The following is a 21,139-nucleotide window of genomic DNA, read 5'->3' as shown; positions in this document are numbered from 1 at the left end:
GGAAGGAGCACACCCACTTCCACTCACGATCTCCGAGCCAGGAACAGTAACGTGACTGTCCCATGTGCCCAGGAGCGGGGAGGGCGGCTGTGACGAATGCTGGACAACTCTCAGACGGTCCCCACCAGGGGACACCCCTCGCCTCCTGGGACCACTCATTTCCTCCTCTGTGTTCATGGTACAAAATGTCACGACAATGTCAGAAATAAAAGTGGAAAAGACCCGCTCCAACTCCATCGCTCTAACGAATCAAGCGCTTCTGTTTTACGTTGTTTTTTCTTTTCCCTGCTCTGTCCATCTGTGCAAATATGTCATACGATTTGGTGTAAATAATGTCACACAGTATCGCACGCCAAACACTTTGCCACGTTGCCCCGATCTCCGTTAGCGGGACTCGAATGGCTGTAACCGCTTCAATCTGGGTCCAGGTTCCACGGCTCAGGGCTGAGCACTCGCCGTGCTCCACGCTGTGATCCTCGCCCGCGTCACCTGGTTTAAGCCCCGCGACACCTGAATGCGGCACCGTTTCGTCCTCGTTCACAGGAGGAGCCTGAGACTCCGCCGTGGTGAACAAAGAGCCCAAACGTTCTCAGCCAACAAGCAGCAGAGTCAGGATTCGCACCCCCGGCAGGAGCCAGGTTTTCTCCCCTGTGGATCTTGCTGCGAGAGGCTCGGCAGCACCTCATCTCTTCTCTCACCCTGCACCCCTCGAGCCCTGCACCCCTCGACCCCCGCTCCCCTCGACCCTGCTCCCCTCGACCCCTGCACCCCTCGACCCCCCGCTCCCTGGCACCGTGAGACCCTCCCCAAACAGGCTCCCGGGCTTTCAAGGCGACGTGGCTCCTCACTGAAGACTGTCGTGGGTGGACAAGGAAGGGCTGCGCTGTAGACCACCCAGCGGGACGTCTAGACGTTCGCTGTTAGTGTGTCCTTCTCTCTGCACAAAGTGCCCGTGCCCCCCCGCCCCCGCCTGTCCCCCGAGTTCTCCCTGCTCTGGCCCCACCTCCGGCTCCAAATCCTCCCTCAGAGCTGCCTGCCCCCGGCAGGCTGGTTCCCGGCTTCCCACTCCTCTCCCAGCTGTCGCCTGGCTGCTGTCACCGCCGCCTCGGGCAGAACAGCGCGTCCCGCTCCCGGCCCTGCGGTCCTGCTCCCCAGCCCACGCGGCAGGGCTGACCCGAGACGCAGGCCCAGGGTGCAGGCGACAGAGGGCCGTGCACGCGCTTAGTGGTTAACAGGGTGTCCTTCCAGGCCAAAGCCTTTCCCTCCCACTTAGGTCTGTCTCCCTAAGGCACAGCCAGAGCGTCTGGAGACCGGCTGCGCAGAGCAGCTCACCCCTGTGTGGGGACCACGACCACGTCTGTGAGCCGAACCTCCCCCGGCACAGCCGCTGGCTCTAGACCCCTTCTCTGCACCACGGGCCCCAGGCACTTGGCACAGTGACACCCTGGAGTCTTCCTTTTCAGCTAAACGCCCCGAGTCCTGGGCTTGGAAACACCTAGGGAGGCATAAACCGGGGGATCCGATGCTACTTGGCGACACATGACAACCTGAATATTAAGAGTGCGCAGGGTGACAAGTGACAATGCGCCAGGTGAGGCCGTTGCACGAGGCAGAAACTGCCCTGACGAGGACCCAGGAGACTTGGGTGCTGGTTCTGGGATTTTGGACTAAATCTCGAGCCTCTGGACCAGGTGCTTAACTGGCCTTTGTCCTCAGTTTCCCCATCTGTGAAACCGGCGTGATTCGCCAGCTGGCTGGCCCTGCCTGTGAGGCAGTCGGGAGACGCACGGCTGACGCGAGAGAGGGCTTGGCACACCGTCAGGCTGGCCCAGCTGGCAGGAATCGTCTCTGCCCTGAATGTCTTCAGGACGGGGTCATGCACCAGCCCTCCCCAAAACGCAGAGGAGGGACCGGCTGTCACCACACCTGCTTCCTGCCGCCTTTCTCACCTCCCGGGGGCATGAATCAGCCTAGAGGCTCCGGCCCCAGGGAGCGGGTGAGGTGGGAGGAGCAGATGACCCTGCAGAGGCTGTGCTGTGTCATCGGCAGAGGCAGGGAGCCCAGAGCAGAGGCACAAACACCTCGAGGTAAACAGCGGCCAGCAGCTGGGCGCTTTCCAAAGCTTTCCCTCAAAAGCTGCCTCCGCAGTCTGTCCAGGGATGGGACAGGGATGCTGGGGCGACAGGAGGCTCGAGGCCCCCAGACCCTGGTCCAGGGGGGAAGAGGAAGCCAGAGAGAGTGAGGGGCAGGCCAAGGCCACGTGTGCCCTGTCTAAGCTGCCCCCTGCTCTGGCCCGGAGATCTCTTTTCAAGGTCTTTGGGTCCCTCTTCCCGGGTCGAGGGGGCACTCAACCCGGCGTCGGGCAGGGACACGGCCAGACAGGACAGAAACCCAAAGCTGGGCCTTTATAGACACTCTTCCCGGAGCTGGTGCCTGCCATCAGCCCCTCCTCCCGAGGCGGCTGTGCCAGGCATCCCACCTGAGCGTCGTGCCCTCAGTGAGAGCCAGGCACCTGTGACACAGAACCCAACAGAGTCCCCGCCCTCGTGAGTCTGTGCTCCAGTGGGCAGGGACAGACCACAAGCGGCCACCCGAGTGAGTCTGTCATATGGCGGGGCCGGGAGACGCTCTGGACGCCACCCACCCACAGGCAGGTAGGAGAGACAGGGAGGGAGCTGCCCCGTTGGAGGGAAGATCCTGACATTTGAGCAGAGGAGGAAGGAGGGGGACCCTCGTGCAGGACGAGAACAGGCCACACACACACAGTGGCGAGTGCAGGGCCAGGGTGGGGGCACCAGGAGAGTCCTCGCTGGCTGTCACGGCTGGGGGAGCATCAACAGGGTGGGGGAGAGGGGGCTGGGCAAGGCCTGGGGGTCTTTTCCAGCGCTGTAGGTCACAGCGAAAGACTGAATTTCACACCGAGTGAAATGGAAGCCGCTGCAGACTCCGTGCAGCAGTGGTAGCTCCTGATGGAGGTTCTAAAGGGGCAACTCCAGCTGGGGGGGGGCTCGAGCGCAGAGTGTATTGGATGGTAGAGTCAATTCAGCTAACTAGTGACTGCAAGTGGGGAGGACGAGAAAGAGCATCAGAATGGACTCCAGGTTTTGAAGCAGAAAGAATCTGCTGCCGGGACCCCCTGGCAGGACTGGACTCTCGGGACTCAGGAGAGGCCCCAGTGGAGGAACCAGGAGCCTGGCAGCCGCCCCTCCGCAGGCCCAGGGCCCACGTGAGGCTGGGGCGGGGACGGAGCCAGAGGCCGACCCCCAGCACCGGAGCTGAAGCCCCTGGCAGCCCTCCGGACAGTGGCCGTCCCCCCACGCCATGCTGGGGGGTGTTAGCAACTGGTTTGGGGCAGGAGTCGGGGATTCTGATTTGCAGCATTTGCCAATTCCTGTGGTGTAAATGTTCCCCCTGTAGCTGATGTCAAGCTGCCAATGGCTTAAAAACCACTGGCTAAATTCCTCAAAAGGTAACAATTGGCCCTTAAACCAGTACAAGCCGGCTCTGGGGCACCGCTGCCATCTACCCTCCAGCTGAACGCCCTCCCAGACAGGAACCGACGGCGTTCAGTCGTGACCCATCTGAGCCTGGGCCAGAGCAAAAGGCTTTGGAAGTTTTTTCCATCTGTGTGGTGATCACAGATGCAAGTCACCTGCTGCACATAGGGGTTGACAGCTGTGAAGTCACTAAGGGCCCACAGCTGCAGGTTCTGGGCCTTTGATGGTACCTCCAGGGACAAGCCCATGCCAAAGGCGACACCTCCAAGCAGAGCAGAGGAAATAGACTGGTCCAGAAAGTTTGAGCTGGTGCCACTCTAGAACTTTTTGTCCCCGCCATGTATAGCCTGGGCTCCCACGTAAGCTGGCTCCGGTGCTCACACACCCACCAAAACCGGGGACGAGGGACTGAGACTTGACTAATCCTGCTGGAGGTGACCTGTTTCCAACTCTGGGAGTGAGAGAGGAAGTGCCGTAGCTAAAACCCAGACGTGAACAGGACGTCCCTTCATGGGGCTCACGCTGACCTGCTCCCGGGGGACGCTGAGCAGGGACAGGCAGGAAGTTGCCGCTGTTGAAGGTCATCGATCCGGGCTGAGCTCAGCCGGCACCTTCTAGCCGGTCTACACCTGCTGCTGCACTTGATCTCTACAATTATCCTGTAAAAATGTTGTCCTTTGTTCATGATTGAGAAGACGTTAAACGTAGGTTGAGCATCCTTAACCAGAACATCTGAAACGCAAAAGCTCCAAAATGTAAAACTGGTTGAGCACTGACAGGAAGCCACACGTGGAAAATTTCACACCTGACCTCATGATGGGTCGTAGTCAAAACTTTGGTCCATGCACAAAATCAATTAAAATATTGTGTAAAATTATCTTCAAGCTGTGTTTATAAGATGTATGTGAAGCACAAATGGATTCTGTGTTTATTAGACTTGGTCCCATCCCCAAGACATCTCTTTATGTGTATGAACATATTCCAAAATCAGAAAAAGTCTGAAATCTGGAATACGGCTGGTCCCAAGCATTTCAAGTGAGGAGTACTCAACCGACCCCGTGACGTGGCCATGGTCACACATGCAGCGAGTGGCACGGCAAGAGCCTGAACCCCAGACTGACTCCGGGTCCAGCTCTCCTTCCAGTGCACCCCAGTCGCCCCCAGAAGCCCTTTAGCGCATTTCCAGTTTCCTGGACTCCTAGCTTAACCATTACTGGGCGGTGACCATAAAGTTAGGACTTACACAACTGTTTGCCCAATAGTCCCACCCTCTTCCTCTTCTAAACAGAGACACATCAGAACATGGCATCACTGTCTGTTCCATCCAGTGGTCGTGGTGACCAAAGCCACGCTCCTGCTAGGACTGCATCCCCCTGGCCACGGCCCACGCGTGTGCGAGGCTGTACTTCTGGCTGTGCTGTCGCTCTGACGGGGCTGTCGACGTCCTCGCCCCACGGACACTGGGCTTGGCCGTGCGATTTGCTCTGGAGACCTGCGAATTCAGGGCTGCTCGTCACTGCAGCCTGGCCCGGCCTGTGCTGAGAGCGGCCCCGTCAGTGGGTGCTCCTCTCTAGCCCGCTCCGCAAATCACAAAACTGAGGACCAAGAAAATTAATTTCTTTTCATGACTGAGGCTGTTACAGAAAACCCAGAGGATGGCTGTGTTCTCGGGATCGAGGAGGAGGAGAGGAAGCCAGTGAGGAGCTAAAGGGGAGAATGGAACCGACACCCAGAAAGGGCAGGGGGAGAGAGCAGCTAGAGGTGACAGTGACAGCAGCTCTTTAGACTAAACTGCACCTTGGTTCCTACCGTGCCTTCGTCTTACTCTTCTCTAACCTGCCAGAGAATTCATCTCACATCTTAAAGTAGTGGAAGGTGCATTTCTGCTTCTTCCAGCGAGATCCCAGAGCTGTTCATCTCACTTTGCAGAGGAGACGCTGGGTCCTCAGCACCCAACGTGACAGCAGCAGGACGTCACCCGACGTGGCCCAGTGCAGGACTCTCCTCGCTGAGCCACAGGCAGAGCACAGGTGCGGCCGGGCGTACCTGGGATCTGCCTGTGTCTGGGAACTCCCACGGCCCCCGGGCCGAGTCCTCAGCCAGGCGTCGGAGCCCCCGGAATTTGGGGCAGAGATGACAAGCTCGGGGAAAGCCCGAAATACCAAGCCACAAAATGAGAGCTTCCTCCCAGTATTTTGTTTTCCTAATATTTTTAAAAATTTATATTCATAATTTTAAAACCTAAAGCATTTAGAAAAGTATAAAGCAAAAAAAAATCACCTGAAATCTCATTGCTCATGAAGAAAAGCCGTTAATGTATTAGTGATTATTCGTCCAGGTATTTCTCTGTCTATATATAGCCACATAAAAATAGATTCAATTTCATACAAATGGGATCACACTATTTATGTGGTTTTGAACATTTTTTTTCACTTGATGATATGTCATGAGCATTTTCTACGTCAATAAGTATAGAGTTACATTGTCATTTTTAATAACTGTGTGGCATTTCACCCTCTGGATGAACTCATCTGGGCACGGCATGCTGACACCCCATTACGTACAAAACGTGGCATGATAGCTGAGGGACCTCCGGGGTGACGCTGCCTTTCTTTAAATTCCAGTCCCCGACTTTCCCGCTGTGAGACCTCGGGAAGGCAGCCTTGCTCCCCGTCCCATTTCCCGTTCTGCAAAATGAACATACTAATACTAAATAGTACCTTCCTGCTCACAGTGCTTGTGTTTCGTTTTGATGATTAAACAAGTTAATACCCAGGAAATTCCTCAAACAGTGCCTGCATCACAGTAGAGTCCCATTATGTATTGTTATTTAATTATATTTCATCAACCAGTCTCCTACTGATACATAGTTAGGTTGTTTCCAATTTTTTGCTATTATGAATTATTTCTACCAAGCAGTAAACATCTACTGTACACATTCTGTCCACTTGTCAGGTGGTCTCTTTAGATAAACTCCTGAAAATGAATTTGCTTGATTTATTGCTGTGCATGTAAAATATTCAATTTGATATTTGTTCTCAAACTGCTTTCTATAAATATTGTACTAACTTACATTTTCATAAGCAGCGAGGAAGAATGCTAATTTCCCCAGACCCCTCACCAGCACTGACTTTTGTCAATATTTTAAAATTTGTCAGCTAGTGGGTAAAAAGCAAAACTTTCTGAAATTATTTGCATATATTCCATCGCTTGAGAGGCCATTATTTTGTCCTGTTTGTTGAACATTGGTTTTTCTTCTTTTGTAAATTTTCTGCTCATCTGTTTTAGGCCTTATGCTATTGGATAATTATCTTTTTTAATGGTTATTAAAATTATCTTTGTAAATTATCTACATTAAAATGTTGCTGCCATAGTAGGGCTGCCAGATAAAATACAGGACATCCCGTTAAATGTGACTTTCAGACAAACAATGAATGTGACGTACTTATACTAAAAAAAAATGATTCATAGTCTGTTTGAAATTCAAATTTAACTGGGCTTATATTTCTATTTGTTAAATTTAGCAACCACATGTCATACATACAGGAAATTTCTTTTTTAGTTTGTCATTTATTTTTTAATTCTGTTTACGGGGCCTTTTTCCATAAAGAAGTTTATTTGGATTTTTTGTAATTACTTCTGTCAGTCTTTTCCTTTATGGTTTCATGGCTTATTTAGAAGGGCTTTCAGAATCCCAGGCTCATGACAAATATTTACTTATATATTTATCTAATTATTTTTTGGCTTCACTTTGTTATGTTCAATATTTGATAGATCTGGAATTTATTTTGGTCTGGGGAGCTAATGACTAGTTATTCCAATATCATTTATGCAAAACTCCATCTATCCTGTCAACTTGCAGTGCCCCCTCAAACACCACATCCCTCACGCACTTCTCACCTGGGACTCTGCATCTGCCCCAAGGAATGACCATCGCTGGTCAGCACCGGCTGTTTCTCCCTCTGTGACAGGTGGCGCAGTGTGACAGACAGACCACAGGGCCCGCAGGCACGACGCCGAATCAAACCCCTGGTCCCCACGTCCAGCTGGACCTTGGGTGTGACACGCACCCCACTGGGGCTCCACTTCCTCTCTGGAAGTGGCAGCAACGTCAGTATCTGCCTCTTAGGGCTGTTGTGATGAATAAAAGCATTAATACCCGTGAAACACTTGCTTCGATATTAACTGTAAGCAGTCAGCCAACGTGGTGCTGTGTTTATTCATTTACGTGCCCGCATGTCTCCATGCTAGTACCCGGCAGGGCTAATTCCCTCGTGCTCTTGTTTATCAACGAGTTGTTTCCTGTCCCTATTCTTCCAGAGACACCTAGAGTCATGCCAAGTTAGAAACAAAATCCCACCAGGATGAGATGGAGATTGCACTGAATTTAGAGATACAAAGGACAAGGATGGGTTATGATGTTTACTTCTTGTCCGTGAAAAAGGCTTATGTTTTAATAGAGTCAAGCCATCTCCAGTCGGCCAGCAGAGAATGGAGGTGTTTTGTTGGTTTGTTTTCTTTTTTGCGATGGAACACATTCTCTGATGAGTGTATATTCCTAGCTGTTTATGGTTTTGCCAGTAGTGAGAATGGGATTTTTCATCCACACTTCCAGCAGGTCAGCGCATGTTAGCCGGGCATGTGCATCCTGCAACCTGCCACTTCAGCAGACTCAGTCTCCAGCTTGAACTTTCCAACGAGACAATCACATCCACTGCGGATAGTCATCTTTTCTCTCCTGCTTTCCAATTAAATATATATATTTATTTAACAAATAAATTTAAACGTGTATATATACATTTAACGAAAAGGCACAACTTCAGTATTTTTACAGCTCATTTCCTTCCCTTGCCTCATTGCATGGACCAGACTTTCCACACCTGCCTCCTGGTCTTGCCCCAACTTTAATGGAAATATTTGTCTTGCTGTTACGCATAAAGCAGGCGGAGCCTTGGAGAGGGCTGTTTGTTTTTTCTTTTTTCTTCTTAACCCGTCAGGGAGGATGTGGAGGAAGCGGCACGTCAGAAGCGCCCAGACCGTATCGTGCGCCCGCAGCAGCCCGCGGCCCCTCCCGGGCTGAAGTTCTCTCCGCGCTTCCGCTGGAACGGCGGCCGCCCGACCCCTCGGCTCCGGCTCGGGCGCTGACTCAGCCGCTCCGCCAGCGGCCTGGGCCGTGGCCCCCACGTCTGCGCCCCGCGCCCCGCGCCCCCCGCGCCTGTGCCCCCCGTGCCCCCAACTCGCCCTGGGCACCCCGCTCGCCAGCACCCCCCTCGCCCCCCGCGCCCCCGCGCCCCCCGCTCGCCAGCACCCCCCTCGCCTCCCGAGCCCCCCGCGCCCCCTGCGCCCCCGCGCCGGGCAGCCCCGCAGGGAGCGACCCGCGGTCGCCCAGGCTCGGCGCCGGCCCGGCCAGGACCCCGCGGCGCACGGGACGGGCCTCTCCAGGTAAGGAACGCGGGAGCTTCCCGGGCGGGGGCTCAGCATCGTGGGCGCTGCGAGGGCGCCGCGCGGGTTCCCGGCCGCGGGGACGATCTGCCCGCGGAAGTCGCGCTGAGCCCCGCCGCCGCCTCCGCGAGGGGACCCGCGTGGACACCGGGCCGGGTCCCCTCTCGGCGGAAGGCTGCGGCGCGGCGGGACCAGCTGCCCGGTGCCGGCTCCTGCGCTGCAGCGCCCGGTCACGCCGGGGCTCGGGTCGCCAAAGCGCGCGGGAGCGCGACGCCGTGTCCGCCCGGGCGCGGGGCCAAACAGACGCCTCGCCCCTTGGGAAGCCTCCCCACCTGGGGACCATCCCACCTGGGGACCCTCCCATCTGGGGACCCTCGGCCCCTGCCGCTGGCAGCTTGGGCAGTGCGAGGGGAAACTGAATCAAAGTTAGAAATTCTGTCTTGTCAAGTTCAGTCCCCAAAATTCAGTCTCTTCTCGTGACTGGCGGTGACATAGAACGGATTTTTCTCAGAGCAGCTGCTGAAGGTCACCACCGATGGAACTTCAGGGAAAGTTCCCCCGGGCGGCCTTGGTGGGATTTGTCCCGGTCCCTGGTGGAGAGCTTCCTCCAGGCTTTCCAGTATCCCCATTATCCGTGGGGAGGTGGAGACCGGTTCTGGGGACTGTGTTGGGGACTGTGTTACGGAGCTGAATCTCGTAACAGAGTCTCTGTCGCCCACGGGTAAAGTTCTGGAAAGGAAGCTGTTGGACAGTCCAAGGTGACACAGTAGGGTCACCGTGACCCGTCAGGATATGGCCCTGGGCCCAGGAGAAAAGTCCCTTTGCACCCTCGTGCCGTTGTCCCTGGGAGAAGCCCCTGCCACCCACCGTGCACCCCCTGCCAGGTTTTCCTTAATTTCCCTGTGGGTTTGCCTGAGCCCCCGGGATCCCAGCCAGAGGACCCGCGTTTCTGGCTGAACAGGGATACAGTCTTGCTCTTTCCTGTAAACTAGGTCCCCAGTGAGTTAGGGAGTCTGGTCCCCGAGGCTCTGGGGCTTGTCTTCTGCTCCCCTCGCCCTCACTGAGCCTCCTCCTGCCACGAGCTGCAGTCTCTGCCTGTGGTCTGTGGGGGCCTGCACAGTGGGTTTAGGGCATCGTGTAGCCAGGGCGCCCCCGGCTGTGATGTGACTTATACGCTGGGTTTTGATTAAGCCACATCTTCATGGATGGCTCAGCCTGAGACACATTCCAGCTTTGTGGACAAATAGGGAGAAAGAGCAGAACCCTACCTCCTTAGGAAAACCGCTCTGAAAGAGATAACTACATTTATCCAAAGGAGAAATTACAGGTAAGCTATCCATTCATTCCCTGTAATCTTTGCTTTAATGTATTCTGGTTCCAAAGGATTAATTTCCCAATCACCTTTTCCAGTAATGCTGTTTATTTTTCTGAACAAAATGCAAGTAATGAATGCGTAAAGTATGATGTGTCTCTGAACTCAGATAAGTGTGGAAAATTATACTAGATTTATGGCCATTACATGCTTAAGATGTGAACTTAAACAAGGTTATGGCGGAAAAGGGGGTAATTTTAAAAAATAATGTGAACCTTAATTAGTCTGAAAAAGAAATAGCTCAAACAGAAGTCCAGTTGCTGCGTGTAAGTTGTGATGTGGAGAACTGCTGTCTCTCCGGTTTCTTTCCTTGCTGGGTTAATGACAGACGCCGCCATTCGGAACACGCCGCTTGCTAGTTAATCTTCCTCCCGCAAATATTTACCCTGCCAGGCACACGGTCAGAGCGGACTCAGAACCTGCAGCCCTCAGCTGGTCTCTGTGTAGTAAATTGTTCAAATCCAATACTACTGCCATGACTTAAATGGAAAATGAAATGATATCAAGGAAAATGTCCTTAAATTATCCTGTCTGGCCACAGTAGAAAGAACAGTGCTTATAAAATTGACATGGTTCCAAGACTCTGAGGTTACAGCTTCTAATAAGTTCTAATGTAGAAAAAGACCATAATGGCTCTGAATTTTGGCATCGAAGACTCTGGAACTGGTCCGTGTCAGTGAATTTTTTAGGTAACTGATGTTCACTATTGAAAGTGACACCATTTGCAACCACGTGAGCTGTTTTGGAAGGAAATATTTCCAAAGTGCCTTGTGTGCTTCCTGCCTGCGGAGAGTTGGCTAACGGGGACTTGTGTGTTTGCTGGTGACGGGGGACCGGCCTGGTGATAAGCGGTTGTCTAGTGTCCACAGGGGACAGAGCACTGGCCTCCGTGTCAGTCAGGTCAGCTAGTAGTCCTGGCTCTGCCACTGGTCGGGGGACCTTAAGCTCGCTGCCTTCGTGAGTGTCGATCCTCCTATTTGTGAAACCCCGAGATGACCAATACCTCAAGGTCAGTTCCATTTATTATGCACTTACACGCGCTAAGCATTTTATGTGTGCGGCTATTTAACCCTCAGAGTAACGTCATCATCCAGTGTGCCTGATGGGGAGACTAGTCCTCGGAGAAGCTGCTCGACTGACCCAGGGTTCACGGAGGTGGGAGAGCTGGGATTCTAAACCGGGGTCGTCTGGTTTGGAAGCCTGTGTCCTTCCCGCCTGTGTTGCACCTACTGTATGGAATTGCTCAAAGAAAAATACCTTTGAGAGAACGCCAGCACTCAAAAAAAAAAAAAAAAAAATGTAGCTGCATTTAACTATGATTACCATTTCCGCCTTGTGAGGATTACATTAAATGAGATCATTCATGTTTGGGCCGTCTGTCAAAGGTCATGACTAGATCAGTTATCTTCTGGAAGCTCCTCACGGCCCCTGAGACTCAGTTTCCCCATTTATAAATTTAGGGAAGGATCGCCTTCCTTGCTGGGCCGTTGTGGGGGTCACAGCCGATGGTGTAGGCAGGAGCTAGCACGTGGTAGGTGCTTGGCAAGCACAGCCCTTGCGCACCTTTGCCTTCCGTGGTCTGCCCTGTCACTGCACTGTGGACACTGGTGCCCCATAGATTTCCTGTGTGTCCTCGAACACGTGCCTCTGTGGCTGGACATGCCCAGAAGGGTCCCTCCTGTGCCCCAGTGACGGTGCTGCTCCAAGCCCCTCCAGGTAGAGCCCCCGTGGGAAGGGACAGGTGAGGCCATGGTGAGGCGCAGGGGCAGGAACCAAGGGTGCCGCGCGAGCCGGTTTGAGGGTTCGGCGAACAGCAGCTGGTATTTGCTGTATCTCAGCACGTTTTGTGCAGTGGGGCCTGTCTCTGTCGACTGTGTCTCCCCCGAGGGTCCCCTCGAGCCTGGCTCAGAGCTGGGTGAAAACACAAAGGAAAACAGCTTCGTCCCGGGCGTTCTCTGGGTCCCGGGGCATCTGGGTGCCTTGACTTAGATTCATGCTGCTGCCTGTGAGCAAACAGCGCCCCGAGAAAGCCTGCCTTTGTTCGTTGGATCTATTTTTACTTACATGTGACATTTGCCACTGATTTTTATACATTGTACAAAATGTCTCCAATAAACAGATGCATTTTCAAGAGCTCTTATCAATGAAACAAATCGATAAGAAACAAATTAGCTTCTAAAATCCTGTTCCCCTTAAGAGATCTGGAAAGTTCTCAGGACTTCCAGAAGGAGTCTTCAGGAGTCAGGAACTGATGCTGTTGCCGAGAGCTGTTGCTGTGTAGCTGGCGGGGTGTTGGCGGGACGCGGTTCCGGTCCACAGACAGTGAGGGTTTGCGGATTAGTTAGCGGGGGACCAAGGCCGCGTCCTCAGCTGGGATGCGGGATGTTTTGGCAGAGCAGGCCAGGGCAGCAGGGTTGCGGGGGGACGGAGAACTTGGTCCTACTTGGGGGGAGGGACAGGGGCAGATCCAGGTTTTCTGGGCCCTGAAGTTTATGCCATTTGGGCATAAACCCTCCTTAATAAAGTAATGCAAAATTACGAAAAGTACAAAAGTGAATACATAGGATGAGAAAATAAGCCACAGCAAATTGCAAATAATAAAAAAGATTTTTTAAAAATCCTAATTGTAAAGAAAGATAAAAATATGGATACCACAGACATCACAGAATCCATCAAAACTTAACGTAATTTTCCCAGTTAACCGCGTGCCTGACTTGCCTCTGTGCGTGTTTGTTCCTCCCCTTCACGGCTGACCTTTGATCTCTTCACATTTCAACTGCTTTTGTGACTTCATTTCTGCAGAAAGTAGAAGCATCTGCAGTCTTCTCGCACGGTTGATCAGTCTTTGACTGTCGCTGGAGTGGTTTCAAATCGCTTCTTTTAGCTTCGTTGCCCAGTACGGGCGATGCCGTTTCTGAGGAACCCTCCACCAAAGTTCTGCCGCACGTGAGCTACGCGATGTCTGGCGTGTCCAGTTTCTTAGGTGCTGATGAGTCCCCATCGCTGCTCCTTGACTGGACGTCGCTCCTGACCAGGTGTCTCTGACGTCCACACTGTGGCCGTGCCTCAGGAGCTTCCTCTCGTCTTCACTGGTGTCCGTGTTTCATGTCAAACCAGCACGGATTCAGTAAGAGCAGCTTCTCAGACCAAGGGAGGAGCCGGGCCAGCCGTCCAGGCCGGCGCAGGGGACGGGCAGGCCAGAGGCCGCACGGAGCGGGAGGGGCGTGAGCACAGACAGGCCCGCCGACAGCTGCGGAGCCAAAGGGCTGTCCGTGAGCCTCAGAGCGTGGGACAGCCAGTGGAGCGTGTTCAAGTCATCGGCCGACAGACAGATCGCTTGAGTCCTCCCTGCCACTCGGTAAACAGCCTGCGGAACTTTGCTCTCTGTGACCAAATACATGTTAGGTCATAAAATATGAAGTGTCCAATTTGAATCAAAAGTTTAGTTGATTATATCTCAAACAAGAAGCAGTGCAATTAATCAAAGTGTGTGCACCTAAACTGGCGACACAGTTTTGCCATCTTAGCGGTAGCTTATTTATGCCAGCAGCGAAGAAGCCTGGAGAGCGAGTGGTGATGAAATCGCAAAATGTGGTTTCCACAGCTTGTTGAGAATTGAATATTTGTCCTTGTAAGAAGGGATCCAAAGCGCAGAAGTGGTAGTCAGTTGGTGCAAGGTCTGGTGAACACAGTGGATGACAGAGAGTTTCCAAGTCCAGCCTCTGTAGTTTGAGCAGCGTTGTTTGTGTGACATGTGGTTGAGCAGAGTTGTCTTGTAAGAGGATTGACCTGTCCCTGTTGACCAATCTCAGCTGCTTAATTACAAGCATCCTCATCATTTCATCCAGTTGGCTGCAGTGAACATCCACTGTCATCGACTGACCAGGTGTCATGAAGCTGTAGTGGATGATACCAGCCCTGGACCACCTAAAGGACACCATTAGCATTTTTGATGAATATTTGGTTTTGGACTATGTTTCAGCACTTCATCTTTATCCAACCATTGTGTTGAACACTTGTGATTGTCAAAGAGAATCCATTTTTCATCACACGTAACAATACTGTATAGAAATGGTTCACCTTTATGTCGTGACAACAAAGAAAGGCAAGCTTTGAGGCGATTTCTCTTCTGACACTCCTTAAATTCATGCGGTACCCATCTATCCAGCTTCTTTACCTTGTCCATTTGTTTCAGATGGTCCAATATTGTTGGAATAGAAACGTCAAACCTTGCTGCTAATTCACGCGTAGGTTGAGATGGATTCGCTTCCACTACAGCTTTCAGTTCATCATTTTCCACCTTGGTCTCAGGTCACCCATGTGGGTCATTTTCAAGACTAAAATCACCAGAACAGAACTTCTCAAACCATCTACATACTGTGCATTCATTAGCCACATCCTTCCCAAACATTTCATTGATATTTTGAGTTGTGTGTGCTGCATTGATTTCACAACGGAGCTCATATTTGAAAATAACACAGATTTTTGAGTTACCTGTGGTTTCACAAAAATTGCTCTCAAAAGACTTGAAAGATAATCACAAGCCAGACCATGCATTTGAAAGAACGAGGATGTACCTTCACAATAAAACAGGAAGTGTCAATGTGAAATGCCAGAGATATCAACTGTCAAACTTAGTGCTTAAAGAGATCAGACATTTCATACTTAGCCGAATATCTACCACTAAACCCAAACTAAACGTAGCCCAACTCAGCTTCTCCTTGGCCTGATCCCCCAAATGCTGCAGATTCTCAAAGGCTTCCATGCTGAAGGGGAAGTGAGCCCAGTGGTAAGGACTTGGAACAGAAAAAGGCGGTAGTTTTAATCAATTGCAGTTAATATCCTTCGGAAATTTTACTAAAATATATGACCACGTGAACATACTGTCAGGGAGCGTGCCTCCCAGGGTCTTAGAAGGGGCCCATGCAAGTGAAGTGCTCTGGATCATAAGCCCATTAGCTTCATGGGTAAATATACCTCTGAAGTGGGACACAGAAAATCAGGGAAGGCTTTCTGGAGGAAGGGGCAATGGAGCCAGGGCTTGGAGACTTTGGCTGGTCAATGAGGATGGACATTCCTGGTTCAGGGACAATGGAGAAGAGCAGCTAGGCTGGAATGGGGGTGCATATAGGAGAGGAGGCTGGGAGGCTTGGATGGAGCCGGGCCATGGTTGCCCTTCACTCTGTGGATAATGGGGACCTATTGCTGATTAATGTGGCCATCTGGGATGGGTAGGTGGGCAGCAAGAGACCATAGGAAGGACCCGGGCACAGAGGGCTGTGGGCTCAGGGAGCCTGGAGAGCAAGAGCTGAGGGGAAAGGGCTTCAGAAGGCAAAGCCACAGAGGCGGGAGGATCACTTGAGGCCAGGAGTTCAAGACCATCCTGAGCAAGAGCGAGACCCTGTCTCTACAAAAAATAGAAAAATTAGCCAAGCACGGTGACTCACACCTGTCATCCTAGCACTCTGGGAGGCCAAGGCAGAAGGGTCACTTGAGCTCAGGAGTTTAAGACCAGCCTGAGCAAGAGTGAGACCCCATCTCTACTAAAAATAGAAAAAATTAGCAGGGCATGGTGGTGGCACCTATAGTCCCAGCTACTGGGGAGGCTGAGGCAGGAGGATGGCTTGAGCCCAGGAGTCTGAGGTTGCAGTGAGCTGTGGTGATGCCACTGCACTCTAGCAGGGGTGACAGAGTGAGATCCTGTCAAAAAAAAAAAAAAGCAAGCAGAGCCTCCAGGGCTGGGACACGGGTGGGCAGAGAGTGACGGGCGGCATGGTAGATTTGTTGACACAAGTGTCACCATGAATGTGAGTGACACATTGTGCTACGACATTATGATGGCTATGACATCACTAGGCAATAGAACTTTTCAGCTCCGTCATAATCTTCTGGGACCACCGTCATGGACGGAAACGTTGTACGCACAGGGAAGCCTATTGGGGACAGGGAGGGGTTGGCAGGGTCCCGCGAGGTGGTGGCGGGGCGGAGGCTCCGGGTCTTAACTACAGAACCACAGATGACGGCGCTGTGGGGCTGAGAGCCACATCCCGGGATCCCCCAGTGAAGACGCCCAACCGCAAGCCTGGCCCCAGGAGAGAGGCCAGGCTGAAACAGAAAGGGGGACTTGATTTCCCCTGCAGCATAGCAGTCTCGTCATGCCAGTCCCAGGACGCCTGCCACCCCTGCCAAGCGAGCCCACAGCCGGGCTGTGCGAATGGGCACGATCCAGGGCGAGCTCCCTCCGAGCCGCTGAGCCGTGGAGCCCGTCCGGTTCGGGCTCCGCCAGGGGCACGTGTGCACCGTGGCCGGTGGATCGGGAGGGCGCTGCCCTGCACGCCTTCTGCCGCTGGGCTGAGCAGGACACACTCGCCCTAGGCTTCCGGCTCAGGCTCTGCTGGGCCCCGGACGGCGCGGAGGTTGAGTCCGTCGCGCACCCTGAGTGGAGGAGCACAGGAGCCAGCGGACTGCTTCTCCGTCTGCTCGGCCAGGCTGGGAGGGCTGCCCCAAACTGGGGCAGGATCCCCTTCCCTGCCTCCCCCTGACCCTCTAGGGAGGAGCAGCTGGGGGCAGAGGAACAGCCCTGGCTGTGAGACACAGAGAGGTCGTGCAACCTGCCCAAGGTCACACAGCCACCAAGGGGCAGAGCCATTAGTCAAACTCTGGGGGACGGAGCCTCAGCCTGCCACTCTCTGCGTCCCACTGTCTCTGCCTCATCAAAGAAGGTCGTGTTCGAGAAGCAAGGAGCAAAACCTGGCAGGCTCGTCCACACTGGCCTGAGTGATTGGGCACCATGGGGGGCTGGGCACAGACCACACGATGCAGCGGTTTTGATAAAAGGGACATTTTGGACATCTTGACACAGGTGATTAACACAGCGCCGTCAAAGGAGCTTGGTCAAATCACGGACTCACAGTTGTGTCCAGATGTTGTGTGCAGTGCACAACCCGCGCCACCCTCCCCAGCCCTGCCTCTGCCCCGGTTCTCACCCTCCCCGACCCTAATCGCCCTGCTGATGTAGCACAGTGTCGGGTGAGAACAAAACGTGTTGAATCATTTGTTTTCTGAGCTTCATCCAAACGCCCCAGGTCTCAGAGGAGCAGCCTCCAAAATGTCAGGTTTCCATAATCAGTCTGTCCCCAAAGCCTCCCCCCAGGAAGTCTGCACATGCGGTGAGGTGCGACGCGGGGGTCTTCTTTGTCTCCCGGTTTCCGGGCGTTGCCCTGCGCACCGGGCCTGGGTCCCCTGAAACAGCGTGCTGCGCTGCCGGGCAGGGCCTGGGCCCAGTGACCTGCTCAAGGTCACCCAGCTTCTCCACAGCAGGCTTGCTGCTCCTCCAGGGATGCCCTTGCTCTCTGCCTGCGGGGTGGAGGAGGCAGGCGGGGAGCCCTGGACGGTGACCCCGTTCCTAAGCAGCCCCTGGGTGAGCTCCATGGGTTCCCAAGGGCCACGGGCGCCCACCGGGATGTCGTCTGTCCTGGTAACGTCTTTACAGACACAGCCAGTCCTGCAGCTCAGACATGTGCAGAACCACAGCTGCCTGCCTGGGGGGCGGGGCCGTCAGTTTCGGGGAGATTAACTACTCCCTGAGACGGCCAAGTCGGTTGCTTGCCGCTCACCGTGGCCGGTCTGAGTCACTGTGGGGCACGTGGGGGGGGCGTGGGCTTGCGGAGCTCCCCTGAGCCCTTTGTTCAGGCAGAATCGGAGCCTGCACGGTGCGGCCCCCAGCCCTCCGAGCTCACTTTGGGCAGGGAGGAAGACCTGGTCACTGTGGGATGTCCCCTTGTCAAAGGAGACCAGGTTGTGCTCGGGGGAGGCCACCCCGAGAGCCGGGCAGGGTGTGCAGCCTGTCGGACAGGAGCTTCCTGGGCTCCTGCAGCCGGGCGGGGGTGGGGCCCCCACAGCGGAAACCGCAGAACCAAAGTGTGATCCACCGCGACGCTGTTACTGCGTCAATGTCCTCGCTTTCTCTGGGTCAGGAGCGTGCTGGGTGCTTGAGACGTATATTCTCATTTATTCTCAGAAATCTGACAAGATTCATTGGGATATTATTATCCCCATTTTAAGCTAAGGAAACTGAGACTGGAAGAAGTTGCACGGCTTGTCCAGTGCCACCGTGCAGTGGCCAGGCAGCCAGACCTGCGCCTGGGTGTCGCGTCTCAGGCCCCCGACCCGGCGCCTTCTGCTGAGAAGGGAGCGCTCTGCAGGCGTCTGGGATCTGCTCTCACCCGGAAGGGGCTTTGGGGTCTTGTGCCGGTGGGACGTGACCACGAAGGCACACACACCTGCGCACACCCACCCATGCTTTGGGGAGGTGGAGGGTTTGATTTCAGGGAGTGGGGGCCCCGGACAGAGCAGCACGGGTTCAGGGGGGGCGTGAAAGGGCCCCTTGAGCGAGGGCAGCGTCACCCTGCCGGGACGGCTCCCACTACTGTCCCTGCTGTTCAGCTCCATTTCATCGTTTGCAGGAGAAAGGCTGATTCTTTGAATTAACAATAACAACAACAAAAATCCATCAGAGACTCTCTGCCAGTGTTTAGTGAAGTAACAAGTAAATGATTACCTGAAGACCACAGATGAAATTGGGATCAGATTAGAAATGTGAGCTCTATTTCCCAAAAATTGCTTTGGCCACTGGTCTGATCTAAGGTGGACGAACGTCTCCAAGCACACGGGACTGTCACGCGATTCCTCTGGGATTCAACGCGGGTGGGTGCGTGGGAGCAGGGGCCAGCCCTTCCGCAGCATTCCATCCACGCCACGCGTCCTCGCTGCCTGGCCACAGCCGCGCGTCACCACACTCGGTGCCTGTCACTGCGTCCCTGCGGGCCACTCCCCCGTGCCCATCCCAAGTCTGTCTCTCCAGCCACAACCAAACCCCACAATTCCCACAGCCGTGTCTCGCTGTGGCCCCGAAGCGCCACCCCATCCCGGTGCCCGGGACAGGGACTGTAGTCACCTTGCTTGGCCTGATGACCATAACAACCATCGTTAATGCTTAAACACCACCGTGAATGGAAAATCTTTTCTGAAACACAGATTATGCACAGAAAGCAGCTGCTGTTCTCAGTGTGCACAGACCTTCCTCTTGTCGTTAGGTGGGAAGCGTTTCTGCAGAAGTTACTGTGCTTTCTCTCCTCCCTCCCAGGTCTGTGACCTCCAGCCTGGCCCAGCCTGGGCCACAGCCCGCCAGGGAGTTAGTGTCGCGGAAACAGGGCACGGGAGCCGCCAGCTCCTCAATCAGAAATGCGACTGTGCAGCAGAATAATAGCCTCGCCAGCCAGGCTTTTTTCTCGAGAAGAAATCTTCCAAACTCCCTCATTTCCTTCTTTATTTAGCATATCACAAAGCAATTTAGAGGAGTTGGCTCATCAGTTCCTCCCCCTGGGTTGGAGCCATGTTCATGTCCTCAATGAGGTGTGAGCTGCATTCCGGAAGGAGAAGTTGACAGGGGAAGTTGACAATAAAAGATAGGACAGAGATGGCAGAGGGGATGGTGCGAGAGAGAAAGTGGCAGGACCGTGTCTCCTAATCTCCTCTCCCCGCTTAGGTTCGGAAGGGGCCGGGTGCACGAAATAACCTGAGAAGCACCGAGCCCACTTGGGACATCTCGCGACGCCCGTGTGAGCCTGGGGCGAGGCAGGCACGGAGAGCAGGGGTCAGACTCCAGGGCAGAGTGAGACTCGGTACCAACAACAGGAAGGTAACTAGAAAGTCTCTAAATGTTTGGAAATTAAGCAACATGCTTTTAAATACCCATGAGTCACAGAATAAATCATGATATGAGTTAGAAAATATTCGGGGCTCATGGGTTGCAGCCAAAGCACTACTTAGAGGAACATGTATAGCTCCAAATGCAGGTGTTAGAGAAGAAGAAAGGTCTGACATCGACAACGGAAGCTTCCAACTTAGTGAGGTAGAACAGGCTGGCAAAGTGAAGCAGAGAAAGTCAAAGGAAGAAAATAATAAAGATAAGGGTGGAAATCACTGAAATCAGAAAGCAACACAACAAAGCTAAGTAAGAGTTGATTCTTTGCAAAGATTGATAAAATTGATACACTGGTGCAGAAAATAAGAAAGAAAACGCCAATGACCAGTGTCAGGTGTGACAAGGGTGTCACTGTGGCTAAGACTGGCAGTAAAAATAGGAAGACAGCAGCGTGAACAACTTCATCTCAATAAATTTAACAATTTGGATGAAATGGACAAACTTCTTTTAAAACACGGCTTACCAACTAGGTCAGGATGGGAGTGGCCCTGGGTTTAGCTTTTTGAGCTACCCTCAGTTTCCGTGTAGCTGTGGGGCCCGCAGGGTCTCCGCACCCCGTGACAGAGACCGGGGCGAGTGGCAGGGCCCCCAGGCCAGGTGGAGAGCAAGGGTGGGGGAGCAGGGGGGGGAGCATGGGGGGGAGCGGGGTGGGGAGTGGGGGGCTCAGAGATTTGCAGCCCGAGATGGAGACACAAAGCCCAGCGACTGGGGCCCACAGCTGGAGCACTGGGGGCCTGCGGGGTGCGCAGGCCGGGCGGCCGGGGTGTTGCCCGGAGACCACGCGGACACAAAACCCTCACAGGGCTCCGCTCAGATCCAGGCACATCTTAGGGAAGGAGGAAAAAGAAAACTATCTGAAGGACCTCAGACTTTTCCCTGGAGAGCCTGGACGTTGCCTTAAGGTACTGCACGAAATCATCGGATCAGATGAAATTTAGGCTGTGTCAGACACTAGGAGAAAGATTACTTCAGTTACAGGCAAAACAGAGGCGTTACATTTTCTCTGCACATCAGCGTTGTGGTATGAATGATTTTCAATTTTGATACATTGCCTTATTTCCA

The 21,139-nt window shown here is 53.6% G+C and overlaps 2 protein-coding genes across 4 annotated transcripts in view; one reads left to right on the top strand and one right to left on the bottom strand.

The window, feature by feature from the left end:
• Positions 1 to 21,139, bottom strand: part of ARNT2 (aryl hydrocarbon receptor nuclear translocator 2) — a 226,548-nt gene that overhangs the window by 195,819 nt on the left and 9,590 nt on the right. The gene's annotated exons all lie outside the window — the stretch shown is intronic.
• The window catches only part of CTXND1 (cortexin domain containing 1), a 38,942-nt gene continuing 26,672 nt past the window's right edge, over positions 8,870 to 21,139 (top strand). The window contains exon 1 of the mRNA XM_045561404.1: positions 8,870 to 8,939. The gene's annotated coding sequence lies outside the window, so the exon portion shown is untranslated. The remainder of the gene's footprint in view (positions 8,940 to 21,139) is intronic.

This window comes from Lemur catta, chromosome 9, assembly GCF_020740605.2.
Source record: "Lemur catta isolate mLemCat1 chromosome 9, mLemCat1.pri, whole genome shotgun sequence".
Classification (NCBI taxonomy): domain Eukaryota; kingdom Metazoa; phylum Chordata; class Mammalia; order Primates; family Lemuridae; genus Lemur; species Lemur catta.
Note: the sequence above shows the minus strand (reverse complement) of the source record. Positions and strands in the feature narration are given on the sequence as shown.